This window comes from Octodon degus, unplaced genomic scaffold (genome assembly GCF_000260255.1).
Source record: "Octodon degus isolate 3935 unplaced genomic scaffold, OctDeg1.0 scaffold00024, whole genome shotgun sequence".
Taxonomy (NCBI): domain Eukaryota; kingdom Metazoa; phylum Chordata; class Mammalia; order Rodentia; family Octodontidae; genus Octodon; species Octodon degus.
In genome coordinates this window covers 10,405,904-10,430,085 of record NW_004524600.1, presented here as the reverse complement: position 1 = coordinate 10,430,085, position 24,182 = coordinate 10,405,904, and the positions used below count along the sequence as shown (strand labels likewise).

General features: G+C 40.9%; 1 protein-coding gene and 2 pseudogenes across 1 annotated transcript in view; 2 read left to right on the top strand and 1 right to left on the bottom strand.

Annotated features, from left to right (window-relative positions):
* The window catches only part of Map3k5 (mitogen-activated protein kinase kinase kinase 5), a 243,822-nt gene that overhangs the window by 49,323 nt on the left and 170,317 nt on the right, over positions 1–24,182 (top strand). The window lies entirely within an intron of this gene.
* LOC105741813 lies at positions 16,596–17,375 on the top strand (annotated as a pseudogene).
* LOC111816001 lies at positions 20,324–20,477 on the bottom strand (annotated as a pseudogene).

Here is a 24,182-nt window from a genome sequence, read left to right as displayed (position 1 = left end):
AGCAGACTAAGCCTGCATGGCAAGCGTAAGGACCCAGGTTCAATCCCCAGAACCCCGGGTGCTCTGTGCCGGCTCTGAAACATACAGGCATGGTAGCGACACCTGTAATCCCCGCACTGGAAAGACTGGGACAGGAGGATCATACGGGTACAAGTCCTAGCTGCATAGTGAGACCCTGTACCAAATAAATAAAAGATTAAAAACAAATAAAAAAGGCAAAGAAGGGGTGTGAGTAGTAGAGCACTAGCCCAGGGCGCAAGAGGCCCTAATTGTCTGCCCAGAGTGGTGGAAGTGGTGGTAGAGAAAAACATGTGCAAGTGGGAGAATTTTAACTAATTTAAGATCTTACCTCACCGACTGAAGCCAAAAAAATTTAACCAAAAACTTAAAAGCATAATAGTGCTTTAGTCATGATTCAGAAATACCTTACCAAAGCAGCACATTGTGAAACTCTCGAAAGATGCCACATGATTTTGTCAAAGAAGTAATTCGATAAATTATTTTTAGTAGTCAGAATACTGAAGTGTAGAATAAACACTTAATAATTAGTCTTTTCCTCACTGAACTGTTGGTCCACACAGTTCTTTGAAACACCTTACTGGCACAAGAGCAGCTATTTATTATCTCTTAGGGGCCTGTAGGAAATACTTTTAAGCTCCTGTAGCAACCAGTGAAATGCCAGAAGGCCAGCAGCTGTAGCATTCCCCATTGTCAGTGGCGTTTGGAGAGGAGGTGATGGTACTGTGTTGCTTGTTGCTACCATCTTTAGTGCTTTTTTCACCAACACATAAAATTAATTTCATCTTTATTCCTTAAAAAATTAAACTTATTGATAATTTGTTACATATTTTCTCAGATTTTTGTCTGCTTTATGCCTTCCTTTGCATATGTTTTATAAACCCTCTTCTCATTTTTTTCAAAGAAAAATTCCATTTTTTCCCCCTGAGTAAATATATAGCTATGTGAGCACATCAGTAGACTTTTTTGTGGGTCTGCGTGTTGGTTACCGGATCCAACTAAGGGGTATCATGGTGGGCAGTAACATGTTCCCCAAGGCCTCCTGCGTCTGAGTACTTTACAGAGGCTGGTAGCTCAGATATTCATACCTGATGCAGGAAAGTGAGTGAGACACCTGGAAGAGTGTGAGCGATCGCACGCTCCATTCATAGCTCCATGGGTGATGAAGGGGTACCGCATCGCTTAGGGTTTCTCGCTTTGAGGTATAACGTAGCAATGCGCTTCTTTCAGAGCCTGGGCATTTTGACATTTATCTTTTAAGTCATGGTAGTATGTTGTATGTCGTCAGTCGGAAGACTGGACTGATAGAACCAGAGGACTCACATGCTCTGTCCCGCTCTGAATGAGTCCTGAGCCACCTACACTTCTCACATTTATTGAGGGCTAAAAACAGGCTGAGGCATGTGTCTAACTAATTTGGTGTAGACAAACTACTGTGTCTCCTTCTGGCTTTTACCAAAGTCTGAGTTCATGGAATACTAGCCGGTAACATCCCAGGTAAAGGATCAAAGAACAGGCAGGGCGCCTCCAGGGAATCCTATTATCCATGACCTTGTATCCCAGCTTGTGTGAATTTATAAGAGACAACAGGTCTCCTTAGGCTCTGTTTCTTGTTCTTTGCTCCCTTGCTCCTGCCCGCTTCCATCTCATATTGCTGCAGTAGTACAGGTATGAGCTCCAAAGATCCGCCATATATCTGATAGACCCATTTGTTTAATACAGCAACTTTCCATATTGGCAAAATTTGCTTAAAGCATATTTTACCTTACATATCAATTTACAGCATATTAATATCTTATTTTTGGCAGGATTTACACATGCTAGGCTTAATCTCTACCTCTAAGCCACAGCCCTAGTCATTATCATTATTGTTTTGAATTTACAATATGTTTTTTACTTGAGTATCTCCTGATAATAGTCCATACCTGCGTGGCTCCAGGTGTGGCCCCTGTACCAGTAGAGTGGATTTCTGTCACAAGGGTGGTTAGGAGACACTCAGTCCCATGTACACGTTAAATTTCAGGCTGCTGGTCTGAACTCGCTATTTCTACCTTCCTATGTTCTTCAATTCATTGTTTCTATTCGTCAACCTCGTGAAAGGTGCTGTGACCTATTATCAGGCAAACATGCACGGTACCTCTCAGGCCCTGTCATACCTTCTCAGCAGGTACTGCCGCGACGGTTAATCATTCCATAGGTTCCATTTGGGGTTGCACGCTGAAAAGTAGTTCCACCTGGTTTAACCCTGGAAGCTTCTGTACTGATCATTGGCTTCCTCTACATTCTTGGGTCAGACCATAACCAGACAGCAGCTGTGCTACCAGGATGAGGAACCTTGTTGCCTACAGAGGGACTAGGGTTGTTGGAGCCTGGAGAAGCGTGTGTCAGAGGCACAAGATGATTGTCCTTAAATACCTGAAAGTTGCTCAAGGAAGAGCAGTTTGGTTTATTCGTTGTAGCTTTACAAAAGCAGAAACAGAGGCAATGGATGAGTAGAAATTTAGAGACAGGTTTTGTACTTAACAGTAAATTAAAACAATTTGAATATTTAAGTGAAGTATAGTATCAAGCTAACCACCTTCAAGCACAGAGGCTGTTAGAGACGAGGACTGCTGCGGCACTGAAGAGTGGGTTTGAGAAAGAGCTGGGGGATCTAAATTTTTTGTGTATTTCTAATCCTCGCTGCTTTTTTGTTTAAAAAAAGAAGAAATATTATTGTGCACACTCGAAGTGTTTCTTTTTTTAATACCCCAAGTATAGTTATAAATTTTGTTCCCTTTCTTGGGCATCAGAACCCTTCATGGTTTTCTTCTGTGTGGATAGATGGTAGTTTTCTACCACTTTCCACTGTATATCCAGCAACTTGCTGGCGTGTGGGTATCTACACATTTGTTCAGTGTCTAGCCGCTCATTTTAATCTAAGGAAACCATGGGACAAATATTTCCATGCAACAGTACTTAGGAACACCTATATTTTTAACATAGTTGTAACTAATAGCTCATAGTCAGGTATCTTCTTCTTATAGTTCAAGTGAGGTTCTAAACGTATTATTTTGTTCATAGACCTACAGATTAATGTATTTGTATTTTGCCAACTCAAACTTTTTTGCTACTCCTTAAATTTGATTCTCTATGCCTGGTTTTATAATTCCATAGACCTGGGAAAAAAACCCGGAATTGAATGTTAAGCTGTCACTTGTATGTGTGTACCAGTGTTGATAGCTGTTCATTTGGGAAAGTCAAGAATTAAGATTCTGAATCATTTTAAGTATGTGACAGTCCTCCCAAATGCACCTTGAAACTGTTCATGTCTTTCCATGATCGCTGCTACTGCCCTAGCTCGAATGGCAGCCTCTCACCCCTGCGTCCATGAGGTTGCTCCCTAACAAGCTCTCCTGCTTTGCCTTTGACCCCTTCTAGGCTGTTTCCTATCCTTCACCCAGTGATTCTCTACCAACCAGAGTTCAATCAGAACATTGTGCAAGATGCACCTAGGTATGAGGGAGAAGAAACTTTAGAGCTCATGCTGATTTTAAATTACCAATTTGGAATGTGACCAAGATACCACCAGATTACACTGACTCTGCTTGAAATTATTTAGATTAAATGATTTGCTTCTGTGAAGGGCAGATAATATATGCCTTTAATAGTAATTGTTAGGCATGGTGGCACGTGCCTGTAATCCTAGTACTCAGGGGCTGAAGCAGGAAGATTGCCATGAGTTTGAGGCCAGCCTGGGCTACTAGGTGAATTCAGGGTGTCTTAGTTGGTTTTCTCCTTGTTGGTGGGTCAAATGCCAAATGCGATTAGTTTGGCACAGTTAGGGGGGGTTTCAGTCCATACTCGGTTGGCTCCAAGGTAGTGGCACATGGCAGAGGGCAGCCATTCATGGTGGTGGAAAACAGCAAAGAACAAAGAAGGAGCAGCGGCTGCAGCAACTAGCAAGCCTCTCTGCCTTTCCTACTGTATGCGGATTACCCAGCCCAGGGCAGGAGCAGCACTCACACCCATAATCCCTGCATTGGATCACGAATTATTCACAAACTCTAAAAGCTGCCTCAATGACTATAAGGGGATTTGGGGGGATAACTAGTCACAAACCACAACACAAGGTCTGACTGAGCTATAAAGTGAGAGCGTATTTATTTATTTATTTATTTGTGGTTCCAGGGATTGAACTCAGGACCTTGCGCTTGCCAGGCAAGTGCTTAGTCTACTGAGCTATCTCCCCAGCCCCAAGAGATTTTTTTAAAAAAATCTCTTAAAAAAAGTAAGACATTGTCTCAAAGAAAAAAAAAAGAAAGAAAAAAAAAAAAAGGAAAGAACTGCCAAGTAGTGTGTGTAGATTGGACTACTTGTCGTGTCTGTGAGCGCTTTTGCTTTGTATGTAGTAAATGGAAAACAACAAGCCCACAAGCAACAAAAACTTGCAGGCTGTCTGCAGAAAAACTGAGGCACGGACAAGCAATGGCAAGAGCCAGGCTCGAAAATAGAAGAAGTTTATTTTCAAAGTCCACCTTATGAACAAGGGTTTGTGATTTTCCTGGGCAGGATTATAGGTGTTCTGGGAGTCAGGGCCTTCCTGCCCAGCCAGCTCAAAGAAGGGAGAGAAAGAGCCCTTCAGGGGAGCCATCCCAGCATCCCCCGCCCTGCCTGTAGCAGCCAGAGGCAGAGAGCTGGCTGGGCTTTCATGTAACTCAGGCCCTCAACAAAACCGCCTTTCTAGGTCACATCAGGCTTATTTCTTTACGAAAAAGTATGTTTGTGTGTGAAACAGAAAACTGAAAAGGTAGGAAACTAATTTTCTTTCCCATAACTCGTATATTGGTAAAAGGCCCAGTTATAATGATCCCGTTTTCATTAATGTAATATAAAAAAAGGAAAAGTAATCATCTATTCCCAACACTTAAAGGACTTTTTAAAATAGGATACATAATAGATGCAACAGCTCCAATTAAATTGCTGAAAAAGAAAAGATTTAATAACTGCCAAGCGTGTGCCAGCGTCTGCCCTGTCAGCATTCTGAACAGGAAGACTGGGCTCTCTCCAAGTACAGCTTACACTGGTATTCATTATAAGAGCAATTTATTTCCATTAAAGTGAAAATGAATATTTGTTGACAACATTTCTAAAGAGCACTATAATGGGTGAAAATGCTGAAATAAGCAGTCTGTGCTTTGCTTCTGGACGAGTTGCACAGTCATCAGATGAGTGGGCATCTTTGAATGCGCTTCCATATCAGCGGGTTGCGGTCTTAGTGAAAAGTAGAATCACCTGATTCTGAAAGACCCGGTGCCCAGGCCGCACCTCAGCCCAAGTCAGTCAGCATCTCTGGGGTGAGGACTCAGTGTCTTCAAGGTTCTGAGGTGATTGTAATGTGCAGCCAGGACTGTGAATTGTTCTTTTTTTTTTTTTAATGTATTTAGTATAGGGCCTCACTACACAGATGAGACTCGTAGTAATTCTCCTGTTTTCAGCCTCCCAAGCGCTGGAATTAGAGGCGCACGCCACCAGGCCCAGTGTCAGTCACAGTCTCGTCAAGCCCCGGGGGCAGGGCCAGCATAGCACCCCAGGGATCGAACCCCTATGCTTCCCTAACAGGGGCTTTAGTCCACTGAGCCATCTGGCCGGCCCTTTGTGAATCATTCCTTGAGTGAGTAGGCCTTGCAGCCACACTTCAGCCAGCCAGGACTCTGCAGGGAGGAGGGCAGAGCCATGCGAGAGTGATACCTGTGCACACTGGGGCACCCAGGCTCAGAGGCACCTGCCTTCTGCATCTGGGTTGGGATCTGCTGGGATCCAACTGTAGTTGCATGGACTGGGCCCTCCTTCCATCACTATATCAGGGCATCTGGGAGAGTGTTGATTTTTACTAAAGGGTTAAGAGCCATCTTTTCCTGTGAGACCTTTTTCTTAGCAGGAGTAATTCAAGGAGTGTGTGTGTGTGTGTGTGTGTGTGTGTATGTACACAAACATGTGAGTTGTATGTGTGCACATAGAAAGACATATACATTGTACCAGTCTGTGCTCACTGGAGAAACAGTAGGCTTGTAATGACCACTTGCAGAGTCAGATGTGGAAGAGTGCAGAAGAGCCCATGTTTCGGGGACCCGAAGGATCAAAGGCCTGGAGTTCATTGCAGGGACCCATGTCAGTCTGCACCCCAAAGCAGAAGAGCCTGTGCTGGAAGCCAGGACACAGACATCTGAGGCAACAGCAGATGCTGCAGCTTCTCCAAAGAAATAGAAGCACAACTTCCTTCTGCTTTTCCCATTTATTCCATGCGGGCTGTGACCCTGATTGGTTGCTGCCACCTACACCCAGGCTGGGTCTTCCCTCTTCAGTATCCATCACTGGTGACATCCAGAGCTATGATAAGCCAATAAACTAGGTGTTTCTTATTGAAGTTGACACAACAGGTAACTATCACATATATACACAGACGCTTTACCTTTTAGAACAATTTTGGGTTCACAGCAAAATAGATCAGAAGGTATAGAGAGTTCCCACTTATTCTCTATCCCTACCTGTGCATAACCTCCCCCGTTGCCAGCATCCCCACAGAGTAGTACTTTTGTTAAACTGATGAACCTCTGTTGACACATTCATTATCCCTAAGTGCATAGTTTACATCAGGCTATACTCGGGGTGTCATAGACTCTGTTGGTTGGACAAATGTATAATGACATGTATCTATAGTTACAGAATTATATCAAGTAGTTGCACTGCCCTAAAAATCCTCTTTGTTTTTTACATTCATTTTCTATCTGTTTGTTATGGTTTTGATCTAGAATGTCCTCCGAAAGTTGTGCTCAGAGGTGGGACTTTGGGAAGGTGATTAGATCATGGTGGTGCTGTACTCAGCAGGGAGTAAACCCCTGATGAGCTCATGTGCTGTTAGGAGGTGGGGCCTGGTTGGAGACGTGGGTCATTGGGGCAGGACCTCACCTGGAAGAGTATATTCTTGTCCCGGCCCCTTCTTTTTCTTTCTGCTTCTTAGATGCCATGAGGTGGGCAGGTTTCCTTTGCTATTCCATTTCTGCATTGGAACCAGATGACTGTGAACTGAAACCCCCCAAACTATGAGGAAATCGTGGCAGTGTAACTCAGCGATAAGCACTGGCCTAGCATGTGCAGGCTTCACTCTCCAACACACGAAACAAAGAACAGAAACAAACACTTCCTGCCCCCACCCAGGCAGAATGCAACTTTAGGAGAGAGTAACTTTCTTGCCACTGGAGAAATTCAACTTTAGCCTTAGGAACTTGACAGAAGTTACTCAGCAAAAATGCAGAAGCAATTCAAATAAAAAAAGACAGATGTATGATCTAAATGACTATTAAAAACCCTTACAATGCTGAGATCCTACAATTCCTCTGACATTCTGATAAACCTGCTAGTTTGAGACTAAGATTTGAAGTTAATTATTCTAGGATGGGAAAGAAGAAAGAAATGGAAGGGTAGGAAGATATTAAAAAGGCTATTGTTATAATCCAAGTATAATTCACTGAAGCTATGAATAAGAAAAAAGGACTGACCCAATAAATAAAGCAGAAGATAAATTAGGAGTATTCAATAATGGATTTGACAAATGCATGCAAAGCAAAAAGGGGAGACAACAAAACTCTAACAGAAAATACAATAACTGTAACTGAGAAAATATCTCTATGTATGTGATGGGAAATCTGTTTAATAAATAAAAGTTTTATACATTTAAAAAAAAAACTATGAGGAAATCAAACCACTGCTTCTATAAACTGGGATGTTGAATATTTTGTCCCAGCCACAATAAAGGTGACTAATATACCCTACTAGCCCTTAAAAACCTCTGATCCATTTAATATTTCCATAGTTTACTTTTTCTAGAATTGAAAAGTTAGATCATGCAGTTAGATCATACAGTATACAGCTTTTTCAGAGTGGGTTCTTTCACTTAGTAGTGTGCTTTTAAGTTTCCTCCATGTCTTCTCATGGCTTGATTACTCATTTTTTCTCTACATGATAGTCTGTTGTTTATCTGTACCATGGTTTATTAATATATCCTTACTCACTGAAAGATATCTTGGTTGCTTCCAAGTTTGGACATCTGTGTATGAAGCCTATGGACACTTATGTGTAGGTGTTTCATTTTTCAACGTAAGTTTTCAGCTCACTTGGGTAAATACTAAGGGATGCAATTATAATAGCATGTTCACTTTTGTAAGAAACTGCTATGCCATTTTGTATTCCCACCAGAAATGAATGAGAGTTCCCATCGTCCCCTATCCTCACCAGCATTTCATGTTGTCAGGGTTCCAGATTTTGTTCATTCTGATGAATGTGTAGAGTGATATCTTGTTATTTCAACTTGTAATTCCCTAATGATAGATGTTAGTGAGCATCTTTTCATATACTTGCTTGCCATCTGTAGATCTTCTTTCCTGAGGTGTCTCAGTGCCCCATTTTTTAACCGGGTTGTTTGTTTTTGTGTTTTATGCATTCTTTGTAACTTTGTAAATAACTGCCTTTGTATTTTGCAAATTTATTCTCTCAGTCTATAGCTTCTTTTTTCATTCTTCTAATAGTGTATCATATAGAATGAAGAGTAATTGTAATGAATCCAGCTTACTTATTTTATGCAGTATCCCTTTAGTATTATGTCTAAAACGTAATTGATATATCCACAGTCATCTAGACTGTCTCCTGTGTTATATTCTAGGAATTTGTATTTTTGCACTTTGCATTTAAATCTATGGTCTCTTTTTCTTTCTTTCTTTCTTTTTTTTTTTCAGTACCAGGGATTGAACTCAGGACCTTGTACTTGCCAGGCAAGCACTTATTCTACTGATCCATCTCTCCGGCTGTTCTATGGTCTGTTTTGACTTAATTTTTGTGAAGGGTGTACGTCTGTGTCTACATTCTATCTTATGTATGTGGAGGTCTAGCTGCAGCACCACTTATTCAAAAGACTATCATTACTCCATTGCATTGCCTTTGCACCTCTATCAAAGAGCAGTTGACTATATTTGTGTGTATTTCTGGGTTTGCTATTCTATTCCTTTCAAAACTTTGCATATTCTTTCCCTAATGTCACACTGGGTTGACTTAGTTTTCAGGTAAGTCATGGAGTTAGGTCATGTCAGTCCTCCGACTTTATTCATCTCCTTCAATATTGTGTTGGTTATTCTGTATCTTTTGTCTGTCCATGTGAACTGTGGAATCAGTTTCTTGGTATCCCCCGCAAAAAAACCTGCTGGGATTTCCATGTAGAAATATTGGGGTTGCGCTGATCATATCAATCAATTTGGGAAGAATGGACATCCTGACCATCTTAAGTCTTTCTATCCATGAGCATGGAATATCTTCAATTATTTAGTTCCTTGTTTTTCAGCAGAATTTTTTTTTTAATGTATTTAGTACAGCATCTACAGGGTCTCACTACACAGATTGGACTTGTAGTGATCCTTCTGCTTTTAGCCTCTCAAATGCTGTGATTACAGGCATGTGCCACCACACCCAGTCTCAATCAACATCTCAGGGTGCCCTGGGAGGGGCTGGGGAGATGGCTCAGTGGAATAGGCACTTCCCTGGCAAGTGCAAGGGCCTGAGTTCAATCCCCAGTTCTACCAAAAAAAAAAAAAAAAAAAAAAAAAAGAGGCTTGTTCAGGGCGCCCCCAGGGGCAGGGCTAGCACCACACCCAGGGATCGAACCCTGGTCTCTGAGCCTTCCTAAGCAGGTGCTTTAGTCCACTGAGCTATCTTACTGGCCCTTCATCAGAATTTTGTAGTTTCTTTCATATAGAACTTGTATATATTTTGTTAGACTTGTATATTTAAAAAGTTCATTTTGAGGGATGCTAATATAAATAGTATTTTGTTTTTAATTTTAAGTTCCATTTGTTCATTGCACGCATATAAGAAAGCAACTAATTTTGTATATGTATAAAATGTATTTTATATTCTGAAACTTTATTATGATCACTTAGTTCCAGGAGTTTTTCTGTTGCTTCTTTTAGATTTTTTATATAGTTGATACATCTGTAAATAAGGACATTTTATTTTTTTCCTTTTGAAAAGGTATTATACTTTCCACAGAAGGTCCCCAACTTCTGTTGCTTAGACTTTATGGTTTTTTTAAATTATCTAAATAGAATACAAAATGGCAAAAATAAAAAAAATAGAAACAATACAGAACTTCACCAAACAAAACAATGGGAATTCAACTGTGGTTGCTGTATTTCATAATGTTGTCTTCAAATTAGTTGTGAAGTTGTCTTCAAATTAGTTGTCTTCAAATCTGTTATATCAGCTTAACAGATATATATTATCCATTCAACAGATCTCAATGCTAGGTTGACCTTATGTGTGTGTTTCTGTCAATGAAGCTTTTTTTTTTTTTTTGCGGAACCGGGGATTGAACTCAGATCCTTGCGCTTGCCAGACGAGTGTTATTTCTACTGAGCCATCTCCCTGGTCCCAAGATTAACAGATATAAACATACACAACAGGTTAAAAATATACATATATAAAATTTAAAAGGACAAGAAAAAAATTTGAAGCATAAACTGTTCCCCTCTGTAGAACAGCAGAAATCAGCAGTACAATTATTCAAGCCATCCTACATTCATACATAAATTTTTAGTCTTACAGTGGTGCAAAAGTGTACAACCATTTCGGTTTTCTCTTTCAGTTTCAGATCAGGTATGTTAAGATGCATTACAGTTTTGGTTTTTTGACACAGAATCTCAGTATATAGCTTAGGCTGCCCTTGAACTCACTGTGTAGCCCAGAATGGCCTGGGACTCATGGTAATCTAGGCTGGCATGAGTGTTCTGAGTGCATTTATGCTCAGCTAAGCTATGATAAGCATATTAAATTCACTTTTTACTTAAAATTTTTTTGGCCTGTCTTGGGTTGATTGGGATTGCAGGCCTATCATAAGTTCAGATCATCTATGTGTCCCTCTCTTTCTGCATTAGTGAAGACTTGAGCATGATATTGAAAAGGAATGGTGAGAGGAGGCAACCTTGCCTTTTCCTGATCTTAGTAGGAAAGATAGTTTCTCCCTGCTAAGTTCAAATTTTAGCTCTAAGTTTTTTGTAGGTGTTTAAGGTAGACTTTTAGCATCTAGCATACCATGTATGTATTATTCTAGCTTCTCCAGTATAAGCTAACAATTAGAAGGGATTGTAACTGGCACATTACTTATAGAATAAGTATAATTTTGCTCCTGTAACTACGTGAGTGTGTCTATGTGATAACTGTATAGGAAGATACTTAGCAAGAAGTACATCAAAAGGCTTGGTGTCTCCATGTGATAATTAAGAATGTCACGTATTACATATACTTTTATGATAATGAGGAGTTGATGTACTATATTTTTAAGGGCTGTCAACCATTGCATTGTTTTTCACTCACCTGTATGTATGTAGCATCAGGATTTCAGACTTTAGTTGAGGCTCACGTTGTGAGGGTCATGGTGGTAGTCTGTGCTAATAGCCAAGACAGCCTTCGTGATAGAAAAGTAAGTGTGTACATTCTTTTTTTTTTTTTTTTTTTGGCAGAACCGGGGATTGAACTCAGGCTCTTGCGCTTGCCAGGGAAGCACTTATTCCACTGAGCCATCTCCGCGGCCCTTTGGCCCTAAGTGTGTACATTCTAATGAGGTGTGATGAGCTTACCGAGAGTCAATGTGAGGAGGTAAATAGTGGTCTGGAAGTGAAAAATTTACACCATTTAAATGTAACTGTCATTTTCAAGAAAAGCAAAAAAAGCAGAGTTTTTTTTTTTCTTGCAAAGTAATAGAATCCAAGTAGATGGCAGAAAATTGCTCCTTTGTTATTCAGTACTCAGTCTCCCTTTTAGAAATCTGGTTTGTTTACAGGGATAGGCACAAAGGGAATATGTGGAAGAGTTTTAAGAAAATGATTTGTACAACACTTTCTCTAAAAATAAGTTAATGTAAAACTTTTGGAATTCTGGTCAAAATGTTGTCTGGTTAATGTTGGGATTATGGATGATGGAATTTCAGATTTTTTTGTTTTTTTAGTTATCTTAATCTTGTAAAATAAATCATATTGGGATAGAAATCGCTGGGGAGAATATGGTCTCTTTGACTGGCCAGCTGATTTAAACCAGTTCCCAAAGAGCATGTCTACCTGTTAGTCCAGGACTCCAGGGACACATGGCCTGTATTATAAAACAAGCTCTGGCTGGTGGATGTCTAGAAGAAGTTTGACCCTGGTGTGGATATTTTCAGTAAGAAATAGTAAGTAAATAACAGAAACCCAAGTGGCAAAGATAAGCGCTTGACGATGTATATTCCAGTAAAGGGGAACCAAGATTAAAGGTGCGAGAGGCGGACAAAAAAAACTCCCCTACTCCATGCACCCCTATGCATAGGGAAAATGTCCAAGACTAAGGTGAAAAATCACAGCCCAGTGAAATGCATTTTACCTGGAGAAGTAAGCGCTAGAGTTCAAAAGCTGTCTGATTCTGAATGCACCATTTATAAACTGTCTTTCATTGCGTTGGCCTGCAAGATTTGGAAAAAGCAGCTCATGTCTGAAAGTCATCTTGTCAAAGCACTAGGGCCAAGTGTATTAGGATGACAGCAGCTGCCGGCTTCTTGCTGAGTTTTTGGCAGCTACAGTCCCCTGTTGCCACTGCCCAGTGACAATGCTGCTGGTGGCATGGGCACTGCCCCATCGCTCAGGGCCAGTGTGGAACCCTAGCGTGAAAGGGAAATACAGAAGAAATGACAGACATGCCGGTAGATGTAATGTATAGGCGTGGAGACTTATTTGAAAGGAATCAGATAAGTATTCAGCTGGCCATCCCTGTACTTCTGCGGGACTTGTAATCAGTTGCCTTTCCAACCTCACAGTAGTGAATGCAGAGTTGGCTGTGTCCCCCTCTAAGACCTCTCTTGAAGGTGCTCTAACTGTAGATTTTGTGAAGATCCCAAAGGGTTTGCTGAGAAGAACGGAACTCATATTTCTGGTTTCATAGGTTCTGCTTCTCCAAGAAGAAAAAGTACCGAAACCTATCCATAACCTGCCGCTTACAGTTTTGGAGGGGTGGCACTGCAGCATGAAGGAGCCTCCTGGCTGCTGGCTCACTGTCCAGTGATGGCTGATCATCATGGTGGGCTTGTTGTTGCCAAGCTTTTTCAGGGGCAGGGACTGTTGTTACTCTTGTTTGACAGATGGAGAAATGGGCTCAGGAGGTTCAGGGCCGGGGCTCCTGGTCATGCTGCCTACACAGCACAAGTGCGGACCTGAACAGCCTGACTCAGCTAGCTGCTGCCCTCCTAGCAGGGTACAGCAGGGGCACTCATAGTGGCATGCAGCACTGCCTGCCTGCCCACTCAACACATTGACTTCCATTGCCCTGCGCTTGTGCCGCTTCTTGAGATTCCATTGCCCTTTCAGGGGAGTCTCACCGACTGATCAGTTCTCTGTTTCACAGTTCAGGATTCCTGGTGTCTCCGCATCAGCACGTGACAGTTTGCATTTGCTTATGTGTGATTAAGTGATCGCTTTCCTTAGTAGGTCATCAGCTGTCTGAGTGGGGGGAATACACATGTGTGCATGCGTCCTTGTATTTGGGCTGGTTTTGTATCCTGGGAGCCTGACATTAATAGGGATTTAATGAACATGGGCTGAGCTGGTGATAGAGCTGCCTCCTGTGTGTCGGAGCTGAGGTGACTGCCCATTACTCTCATTCTGACAGCAGACTGCAGCCAGTATGGGCATACACAGCAGCTTCCTGACACTCAGTCATTTTGGTTTGTTAGCTCTTTCTGTTTCTGATGGCTGTTAGATGGATACAAATGCTGACAGTTCAGGAGCTACCTATGAGCTAATTTGGTGAATGCTGGTGGTGCGTCTGCATTTTGCTGCTCCATGCCTCTAACTCTTCATGGATGTTTTTCTTACTTGCTCTATTTCAGCAATGTGTGTGAACGCTGTCCCCTCACCATGCAGTGCCCCTCTCTAAGGTTTTGTTGTTGTCGTTACTCTGCCTGGCTCTTCTGAGCACAGAGAAGGGGGCTGCAGCAGCTGCAGGACACAAGGAGAGGGAGCTTTGAGAGGGAAAGGGCCGCAGCTCCCTTAGGCAAGGAGTAAGGAAGGTAGGCACCGTGGGCATCCGAGCAACACACAAAGAAAGAAGATGCACTTGATGCTGTACATTAGAATGTGGAAGGGCAACATGGTTCTTCCTAATAAGAAAAAAGTTTCTCCTGAAAAGCTCCCCAAAAGCAATTGTACAGTTTTGTTATACTCCCTCCAGGAAGAGCCGGGGTAAGGAGATAAGCTTCTCCTCAGCCTGTGGGTCGTGGTGTCTGTGGCCATTCTTGGGAGGCAGAGCGATTTTTCTGGTAGGAAGAAACTTCCGTGTTCTGTGTTATGCAATGCTAGAGTAGCTAGAAGCGCCCCTCCTTCCCAGTCTCTGTGTACTGAAACTATGTCTCACCGCTCACCTTGAGCCTGTTAGCCTTGCAGCTCCTTCCTGATAGCACCCTCAGAATTAATCTCTGTGTGCTGTGCGTCCCTGGAACACACACTCGGATTTCAGCGGATCTTGGAGTTCGGCAGCTCCCAGGCCAGCTGTCTCGTTTGAAGATTATAAGCACGTCAAAGGGCTGGCACACATGTCTATGACTCCCTCTGCAGTGTTTTGCACAGAACAGAAAAATAAATGTTTGCTCAAATAAACAAGTGAGCAGAGTGGAGTATTTCCAGGTCTGTACTGGTGGGATTGCTACAGAGGAGACCCAGGTGGCCCCCACAGTGTGACCAGAGCCCTTGAAATGCTCCAAGACCCTGGATTTCCCTGGCATCTCCTCCTGCCCTCCTGTCTGTCCAGCAGGCTCATCCCAGTTGCTCTGCAGGAGGCCCCTGACAGCTCTTTTCTCCCTCACTTTCTCTCTGTGTGACTGGTCTTTTAGCTGTATGTACAGCAATTTTTTTTCTTTCCAGTGTGACATTCTTATAATCATGTTAATCTGTCAAATTAAAAATAACACTGAGTTTTCTACAGAGTAAATGAACTCCTTGAGAGTAATTTTATTTTGACTAGAAGAAAGAAAAAGGAGAGTACCAGCCTATTTCATTGTAGTGCGTGAAGGCCAGCTACCTAAGCTTGTTGGCAATAAAAAAGAGATTTAACAGTGAATAGTTTAAATTCCTATCCATCCCCTCTAATGCTTCATCAAGAAGGAAGGCTTCAAATCCCTCAAAGTGAGTTGTTGAACTCAAATGGAATGTCAACACATAAGCTAGGAGTGAAATAATTATGGGCAGAGTTTTATTTACACATCTCTATGTCAACAGGATTTCACATTCTGTTACAAGATGTGTAAACTTGAACAAAGAGTGGTGCGCATTGTGTCTCAGTGTTGCCAGTTATTGAGTAGGCGTGGAAAGGGAGTGTGAGCGCAGGAAGACATGGAAGGCACAGGGTTTCTTTTAGCGCATCTCTCCTTGAATCACGACTTGAGAAGAAGGTTTCTGTGTGATGATACTTTAAGACTCCTGTAGCACCCTCTAGCTAACTGGTGAGTGGTTTCTGAGGTCTGACTGGTGTGTGAGTACAAAGGATGACAGCGATACATTCAAGGGGAGGCATCCTCCGAACTGGCCCATTCATGAGAGTGAGCAACTACTATCTCTGCCAAACCAGTAGTGTGTGCCTGGATTTCATTTGTTTTAGCACCTCCAGTCTATCCTACAGCAGAATCAGTAGTGCTTATTGGTTGCAATTCAATCTCTGTTGCATGAGAAATATATTATTTTTGATAAAGAGTATATATTTATCAAGTCGGACCTTAGCACTTTTTTAAAACAAAGTTAAATTACCACACTATATCTTTATTCTCTAAATGATAAGGACTCCTACCTCAGTAGCTTGTCACAGTTGAAATTATTTTTAATATCATCAGATATCCTGTCCATTTAAAGAAATTTAATCCTCTAACAAAGACCATGATGAACTTGAAGGCCTGTGACTGAGAAAGTACCTCTTTTAAAGTATTTTCTCTGCACTAAGTTTTGACTTATTTACGTTCCTTGTGAGTTGCTATGAGGGATTATCTTGAAGACAGAACTTGGGTACAGCATTTATAGGGCTGTTTTATACCTAACTTAAACCACCATCAAAAATGTCGTGTGTTTGCAATTCACCTTTGGTAGGAGGGAAGGATTCAGGTCAAAGTTCTGCTGACCTGTGGCCAAGAATCTTATTTGTAAGACTGAGATTTTAATGTCTGGTTAAGGCTTTTTTCCTATGGCCATTCACAGCACAGACTTGAATGAGTTTGTATTTTCTCACTTTTCATTGTATGTTCTTTTTCACAGCTTCATTGTGGGCAGATTGGTGTTGAGAAGAAGGAAAAAAATTGTTTAAATAGAATGGAAATAAGGGGTGTACATTATAGTTGACTCTCTTCTTTAAATTTCTTTTAATTTCTAATTTCTGCCTCCACTTTCCTGTTTCCGGCTATGTGGAGGCAGCTTGTGCGTCTGGGACACCCCAAAGTTAGGACTTCTCTTTGCATACCTGAGGCTGCCTGCAGTGGCTCTGTAGCTGTCATCATGCCACAGAATGAATATATTGAGTTACACCGTAAATGCTATGGATACTGCTTGGCTTACCACAAGGAAAAGAGAAAGAAGGAAAGTCGAGAGGCTCATGAATGTTCAAAGAAGGCAAAAATAAGTGATTGGCCTGAAGGCTGAACTCTGCCACAAATAGTGCCATGTGGGAAAATACAAATGAAGGAGACTATCAAGATAAATGAAAAGAGAAACACCAAACAAAAGAATGATGAAAAGACTCCACAAGGAGCAGAACCTGCCCACCTGCTGGACAGAGAAGGACAGTCTTGTGCAAAAGCACTTTCTAACGTGATTAAACAACCGAAAAGAAAAGGTGGGAAATGGGAAGTTCCTCTGCCTAAAGTTCATGCCCAAGGGGAAACAGAAGTATTAAAAGTTATTCAAACTGAATAGAGAAAAAAGAAGGCATGGAAGAGGACGGTTACTAATGTCTGCTTTGTTGGAGATGGCTTTACAAGAAAACCACCTAAATAGGAAAGATTCATTAGGCCAATGGGCTTATACTTTAAGAAGGTCCATCTAACACATCCTGGACTGAAAGCCGCCTTTTGCCTGCCAGTACTTGGTGTGAAAAAGAATCCTTCGTCACCACTGTATACAACTTTGGGTGTGATTACCAAAGGAACAGTGATTGAGGTGAATGTGGGCGAGTTGGGCCTTGTGACACAAGGAGGCAAGGTTATCTGGGGTAAATATGCCCAGGTAACCAACAATCCTGACAATGATGGGTGCATCAAGGCAGTCTTTCTAGTTTGACAGATGTTTCATACAGTAACTTCTTACACTTATTGAAGACTACAGGCCAATCAGGAAAACCACAACTTGAATACTGCTGAATAGCTCTCATGACTACATTCATCAAGAAAACTATTTATTAAATTGCAAAAACATTAAAATGGCCCAGTTTAAAAAAAATAATAATTTCTGCCTCCATCCCACACCCACCATGTTTTTGTTAAGGAAAATAGGTCATCTTTTTTGCTGTAGAATTTTCTAGTCTGAATTTTGCTGATTGTATCACTTTGTTATACTGCCTTAATTACGACTGTATTAATATTTGTGTAGCCATAATATACCTAAATCAGAATGAGAGGAATTTCCCTAGCTAGAGCAAGGAAAATCTCTTTTAATAAGAACAACCTCAAACATGGATGAATCCATGACAGTACATTTTTACTGCAAACACTGATAATTGAAACTTCTCCAAGGCCACTTTGTGCTGTTTCTATGTGCAGTGCAGCTGCAGGAGAAAGTGTCACTCAGAGTCTACAGTGAAGAAAAGCCAGGGTTTCTCCCCAAATTATCACAGATCAACTCCCATATCCTTATGCAACTGAAGCAATGTCCATTAGGTAAGGCAAGAATTTGGTTTTGGTTTGCAAGGAAGATACCTGTGCTGGCTTTTAAAAAAATTTTATTGAAAAACAAATATCAATGAGAGAGTTTCAAAACTGATTAATAGGACAGTTTCAATAATTAATACAGTGTACATTGTTATCTTCTTAGTGGTTATCCGTAGTACAAGATGCAGACAGAATATCCTGTCCAAACAAAATTAGTTTGGTAATTGGCTATTAGTACAAATCTTTCTTCTCATTGAATTAAGTGAGCGTAGCTGTATGTCTATCCTAACTATCTGTATATACTATCTGTATATACAGATACAAAATGGTCCTTCCTTTGTATTCCCTTTTTTTGTCTAGTCCTGCCAGAAATGGGTATTCCATTGGCATCTAAATACTATATGTGCATGAATTCAGCAAAACAATCCAACACAGTCCAGCAGTCCACAATAGTAGTGGATTATCCACAGAGGTTGTTGACTTGAGACTTTCACAGCTCAGCATATTAATATGGCTTTACTTTATATACCTTGTATTTTTATTTTTCTGCTGGATGGTTAAGACCAAGATAAAGCAAGTCCTGCATAACAAGAAATGTAACTTCTGTATCTGATAAGGTCAGTCAAGTACCCTCAGGATTTATCCTGTAACCCTGTACCATAGTTTGCAGATCCTTTGTCAGTGTCAGCCATGTGAATGTGTCACGGCCATTGCTTGACCAATTTGCTCTCTGTGAAAGCCTGAGAGAATGTTTTCTCTCCAGGTGACTCTCCTTAGGCACACTCTATGTCATTGATCACGTTGCTCCGTGGCCCCCATAGTCTCCTTGATCAGAAAATTTGGGACACAACTGAGTTACATGATGTTATAATATAGGTTCTCCTATGTCCTGAGTCTTTACTGACCTTGAAAGGCTATGGTCAAAATGTTGGCTGTCCTTGCAGCCCTTCTATTTCTCTAATTTTTGGTTTGCAAATTTAGGTTGTCAACCCTCCAGAAGAGAAGCTTATTATTACCCTATGTCTTATGCAATTGGGTTTAACTTCACTATCCGTCTGAATATCAAACATCTTAGGCATAATATGGAACAGATATTTTCCATTAAGTATTGATATGTTAAACACTAAGTCCCTACAGGATATGGAGATAATGCTGTATATGCTTAGATTTCTAAATTTCTGTGTGAAACTATGTAATTGTTTATTCATATTCTTTAAATATTTTTCATTTTTTGTGCTGGCTTTTGAGAGTTACTGAGGACTCCTCTGTGTGCTTGGGAACTTTGCTAAAGCATAAACAAAGGCAGAAACTTGGATAATTTAGTTCAAATTAAATATGTGAGACCAAAAACCAAATAATAAGCACTTCAATCACAATAGAAATTATAACGAACTATTAAAAAGCCTGTTGAAAGGTTGATGAATAGCTCTTTTAGTATCTAATGAAAACGATTGATTACTTAAGGATTGAAACTTATTACATAAAATGAGTTCAGAAAAACCTAAATTTATGCATATGGACTCAAACCCAGCCTACTTCAGGAAATATAATAATGTCAAGAAGAAAAACAGCTTTGCATTGGTGATATAGATCCTTATTTTATTTTATTTTTTTTCTTTTCAAAGTTTTATTGATAAACATATAGCAATGAGACAGTTTCAAATCAAATCGAAAGTACAGTTTCAACAAATAATACACTGCATATATTCTTCTTAGTGGTTAATTGCTGTACAAGATGCAGACTTGTGATCCTACTTACAAACACCATTAGAAAAAATCATTCTATTCATTAAGAGAATGCAACTATATATCTATCCCAACCACTTTGAATACACAGATACAAAATGGACATTCATAGTTATACCCCAATTTTTTTTTAAGTTCCGTTGTTGAATATTATAGGTATGTAAACTCAGCAAAATATTCTAAAAGAGTACAGAAGCCCATAATAGCATTGGGTCTTCTGTTTAATTGGCAATGTCAGAAATTATTGACGTGAGTCCCCCACAGCTCAACTTAACAACATGGCTTTACTTCCTATATTTCATCTTCATACTTTTCTACTGGATGGTTAAGACCAAGGTAAAGCAGGACCTATGCAACAAGAGTTGTAGCTTTTTGGTTTGAGAAGGTCAGTGAAATGCCCTCAGGATTTATCCTGAGATCCTGTACCTCAGATTGTAGAACCTTTGTCAGTGCAGCCATGTGGATGAGTCACGGCCATTGCTTGGCCAATGTGCTCTCTGTGAAAGCCTGAGAGAGTGTCTTCTCCTCATGTGACTCTCCTTAGGCACACTCCACGTCATCGATCGATTTCCTCTTTGGCCCCATAACCTTCTTGATCAGAAAATCTGGGACACTAGATCCTTATTTTAACCATCAAGTCAACCTCATATCTTATTTCTATTTTTATATTTCGAGTCATCATGGTGGGGTATGTGGGAAAGTTTTCAATTAGCAATAATCACGCCTTGGATAAACCTCTTTGGCTACATTACTGCCACTGTACAAAGCTTTCTACTTTTATAAAGTACAGCATGATTCTGTCTCCTAAAAAACTTTTAATTTTGACATGCATTTTTCTACTTTAGGTCATTGATTATCTATTGTTGTCACCATAACATTAAAGACTACATTCTTAAGACATAAACTATACTCAGTTTTAACTTAGACTATAACATAATCTGATGTGTGTTTTTAATAAGTATAATTATTACAGGAGACTGTTAGGCCTGTGACTGGGGAAATATCACTTTGTAAAGTATTTTTTCTGCACTAAGTTGTGACTTACTTACCTTCCTTGTGAGCTGCTATGAAGGATTATCTTGAAGACAGAACTTGGGTACAGCATTTATAGGGCTGTTTTATACCTAACTTAAACCACCATCAAAAATGTCGTGTGTTTGCAATTCACCTTTGATAGAAGGGAAGGATTCAGGTCAAAGTTCTGTTGACCTATGACCAAGAATCTGACTTGTAAGATTAAGATTTTAATGTCTGGTTAAGGCTTTTTTCCTACAGCCATTACACAGCATAGACTTGAATGAATTTGTGTTTTCTCACTTTTCATTGTATGTTCTTTTTCACAACTTAATTGTGGGCAGATCAGTGTTGAGGAAAAAAGATGGGATTTGGAGTCTAGCTAGGTGCTGGGTTCACATCGTACATCTGTTGCTGATAGCATTGTTACCCTCCTAAGTGACAGAAGCACTAACATTAATTCCTTTTAGTGGAAAACAAGATGAACGGAGGTCACTGTGTATCTAAATGAGGCAGTGCGACCTCCAGCGATGCTTCAGTGAGGCCCACAGGACACAGGCTTGCTCAGCCTGCAAGGACTTTCTGCTCAATAATCACCAGCCACTCAGCTCTCTGTCTGAAAGTAGTCATCAGCTAAAGTGAAGGATCTCAGTGTTTTCCTCCCATCTCATTCTTTCTTTGTTTGTGTGTGTGTGTGTGTGTGTGTGTGTGTGTGTGTGTGTTAGGGAAGGGTCTACAGGGTGTTCAGGGTCTCACTACTAGATTGGACTCATAGTGATCTGCCTGTTTACAGTGTCTCAAGAGCTGAGATTACAGGTGTGCACCACCACATCCAGTCTAATTTCCATCTCAGCATGCCCTGGGATTGGGGCTAGCACGGCAGGCCTGGGGATCAAATCCCAGGCCCCTGTGCCTGCTTGCAGGTGCTTTAATCTGATTATTTCCTGATCTTCCATTCAAGCTCTTCCTTTCAAACCACTCTTAAAATATCCCTCTCTTATTTTAAGGTTGACTTTTACAGGTAGGTTCCAACCCCTCCATCTCATCTGTCTACATTAGGTAGTCCACCCCTGTAAAATCTGAATACTTCTACTACACTATTGTAAAACTCAATAAATACCTATACCATTAAAATATTGTCTGATCTGTTGGTTTTCTTACTAAATATAATCCCTACCAAAGACATCATTTAATGGTAATCCCCTTCCTTTCTTGTAGGTCTTTGGAGGATTGTCTTCATTGCCTCCACTTTTTTCACCTTATTTAGCACCTTTAACTCTACTGTACTCATTTCTTCATCATAAGTCTTTGTTTTAATCATATGGCTTCTTTGCAATCAAAGATCATAAAGGTTGAAAAATGCCCCCACTCCCACCCTCCAACCTGTGTCAACCTGCAAGGAACACAGGCTCCTTGATTGCTACCTTTTTAGACAGAAGGTGTTTGTAGATGTGACCCAGCTTAAGATCTGGAGATGGGATAATCCTGGATATTTGCATGGACCCTAAATGACATCCCAAGTGTCCGTATAAGTGAGTCAGTGGGCAGTTTGATCCCACATGCCTACACATCCCTAGCTAGAGAATGCTGAAGCCCATGTGAATCTCTTAGATCTTCTGGGGGGTATCATGGCCCTGCTTACTCCTTAACTTTGGATTTATGGCCTTCAAAACAGAGAATAAATATCTGTTCTTTTGAAGCATCAAGTGTTCGGTGACTTGTTTTAGTGGCCACTGGAAACTATTTACAGATCTCTTTTAACATTCTGGGCAAAATTCTTGACCAGGAGAGTTACTTTTCACAAAGTGAAGATGCTTAGCCAAACAACACCTAGGTCAAGAAGCAGCACCTTACCCAGCCCTCATGGTCCCTGGGAGCTCCCTGTTAGTCTCTACCTCCCTCCTCACAGTGTTCCCTGCTATGACTTGTAACACTGTAGAAGCATACAGTACCTACTCCTGTTAGCTGGGTTCTTCTGTTAACAGTGTGCTTATGAGACTCCTCCATGTCACAGAGTTTTCATTCTTGTTGCTGCACAGCATCCATTGTCATTTAAAAGCACATTTGTTTTATTTCTTCTACCACTGATAGTTTACAGATAGTGGTACTGCACACATTTATTGCATGTCTTTTGGTGAACAGCTCTCTGTGTTTCTGCTGGGCATTTATAGAGCAGGGGAATTCCTGAGTCCTAGAAGCCTTCTCATTTCTTTCTATGTTCTGACTTGACAGCCTCATCTACACCCACAGCTTCAATTATCACCCGTCACTGTGACTCTTGAGTCTTTTTATCTGATTCTTGATCTTTCCACTGAGATTCAAAATGACAGCTGTGTTACACACACATACACACACATAAAAGCGTGCGCGCGCACACACACACACACACACACACACACACCATGTTTAGTGTGTCCCAGTCCATACCAGAAAAAAAGTATAGTTCCTCCTCTTGTGTCCTTTATAGCAAATCATCATCCTTAATCATCTAGGCTAAAAACAGAATCAGCTTTCATTCTTTCTTTGCCTGCAGTCACCCGATCCTGAAGTCTACTGTTTTTCCTTCACATTTTCTGTGTTAGTGCTGCGTGACTTCTGAAGGCTTCTAAAGTTTTCAGTATGTTTTGTCTGTTGTCCGTCGCAGCGTCTAGATTCATCTTCCCAAAGCACGGCTTTCCTTTTGAAAGCTCATATACGTGATGGATCTATCTGTTGATTCTAAGTCAAAATCTTTATGTTGACTTTATATCCTTCCGTGAATGTGCCTTCAACAGCATTTCTATGAGAAAGTATTCCGAGGAGTCTTTGAATTATATATTAACGTTTTCATAGTAAATTGCTCAAAAGCCCTTCTATGTTATGAGCATTTCTTATAATCACTCCACATTATTGTGTCCATTTGAGTCTGCTATGCCTAGCCCACAAGTAATCCTTATTGACAGTTTCATGTCATCAGTATTATCGCTGATCAATTTATTATGATTTTCTTCTGCATTTTAGTTAGAGAAGCCAAAGCTCAGAGATCAAAGTCATCCATGCAGAAGCTTCATTAGCATTCACACATTGACAGTCCGGCACAGCTTGCCCATCATTTGCATATTCATCACTCACGCCTCTGGGGAAGGGCTGGCTTCCTTTCCAGCTTTTCCTGCCATCTGTGTGCTGTGCTTTTCTGAGGTTGTGTCTGCACCTGAGCTGTAGTTCTAGGTCCTGGAGTTCTGGCCCGAGGGCTACCTGTACACATGTGCCTTTCCCCTTTCTAGTCTCTAAAGTTAAAGTTTAGGAGCTAGTGCCGGGGTAGAGAAGTCTTAGGTCTAACTGCCTTCTTGGTTTTGCTATTTCTTTTTGTTCCCCTTCTCTTCTCCCTCTCTCACCTTTTTCTTTCTTTAACCTCTCTCTCCCTTCTAATGTTCTCTCCTCCTCCTCCTCCTCCTCCTCCTCCTTCTCTTCCTCCTCCTCC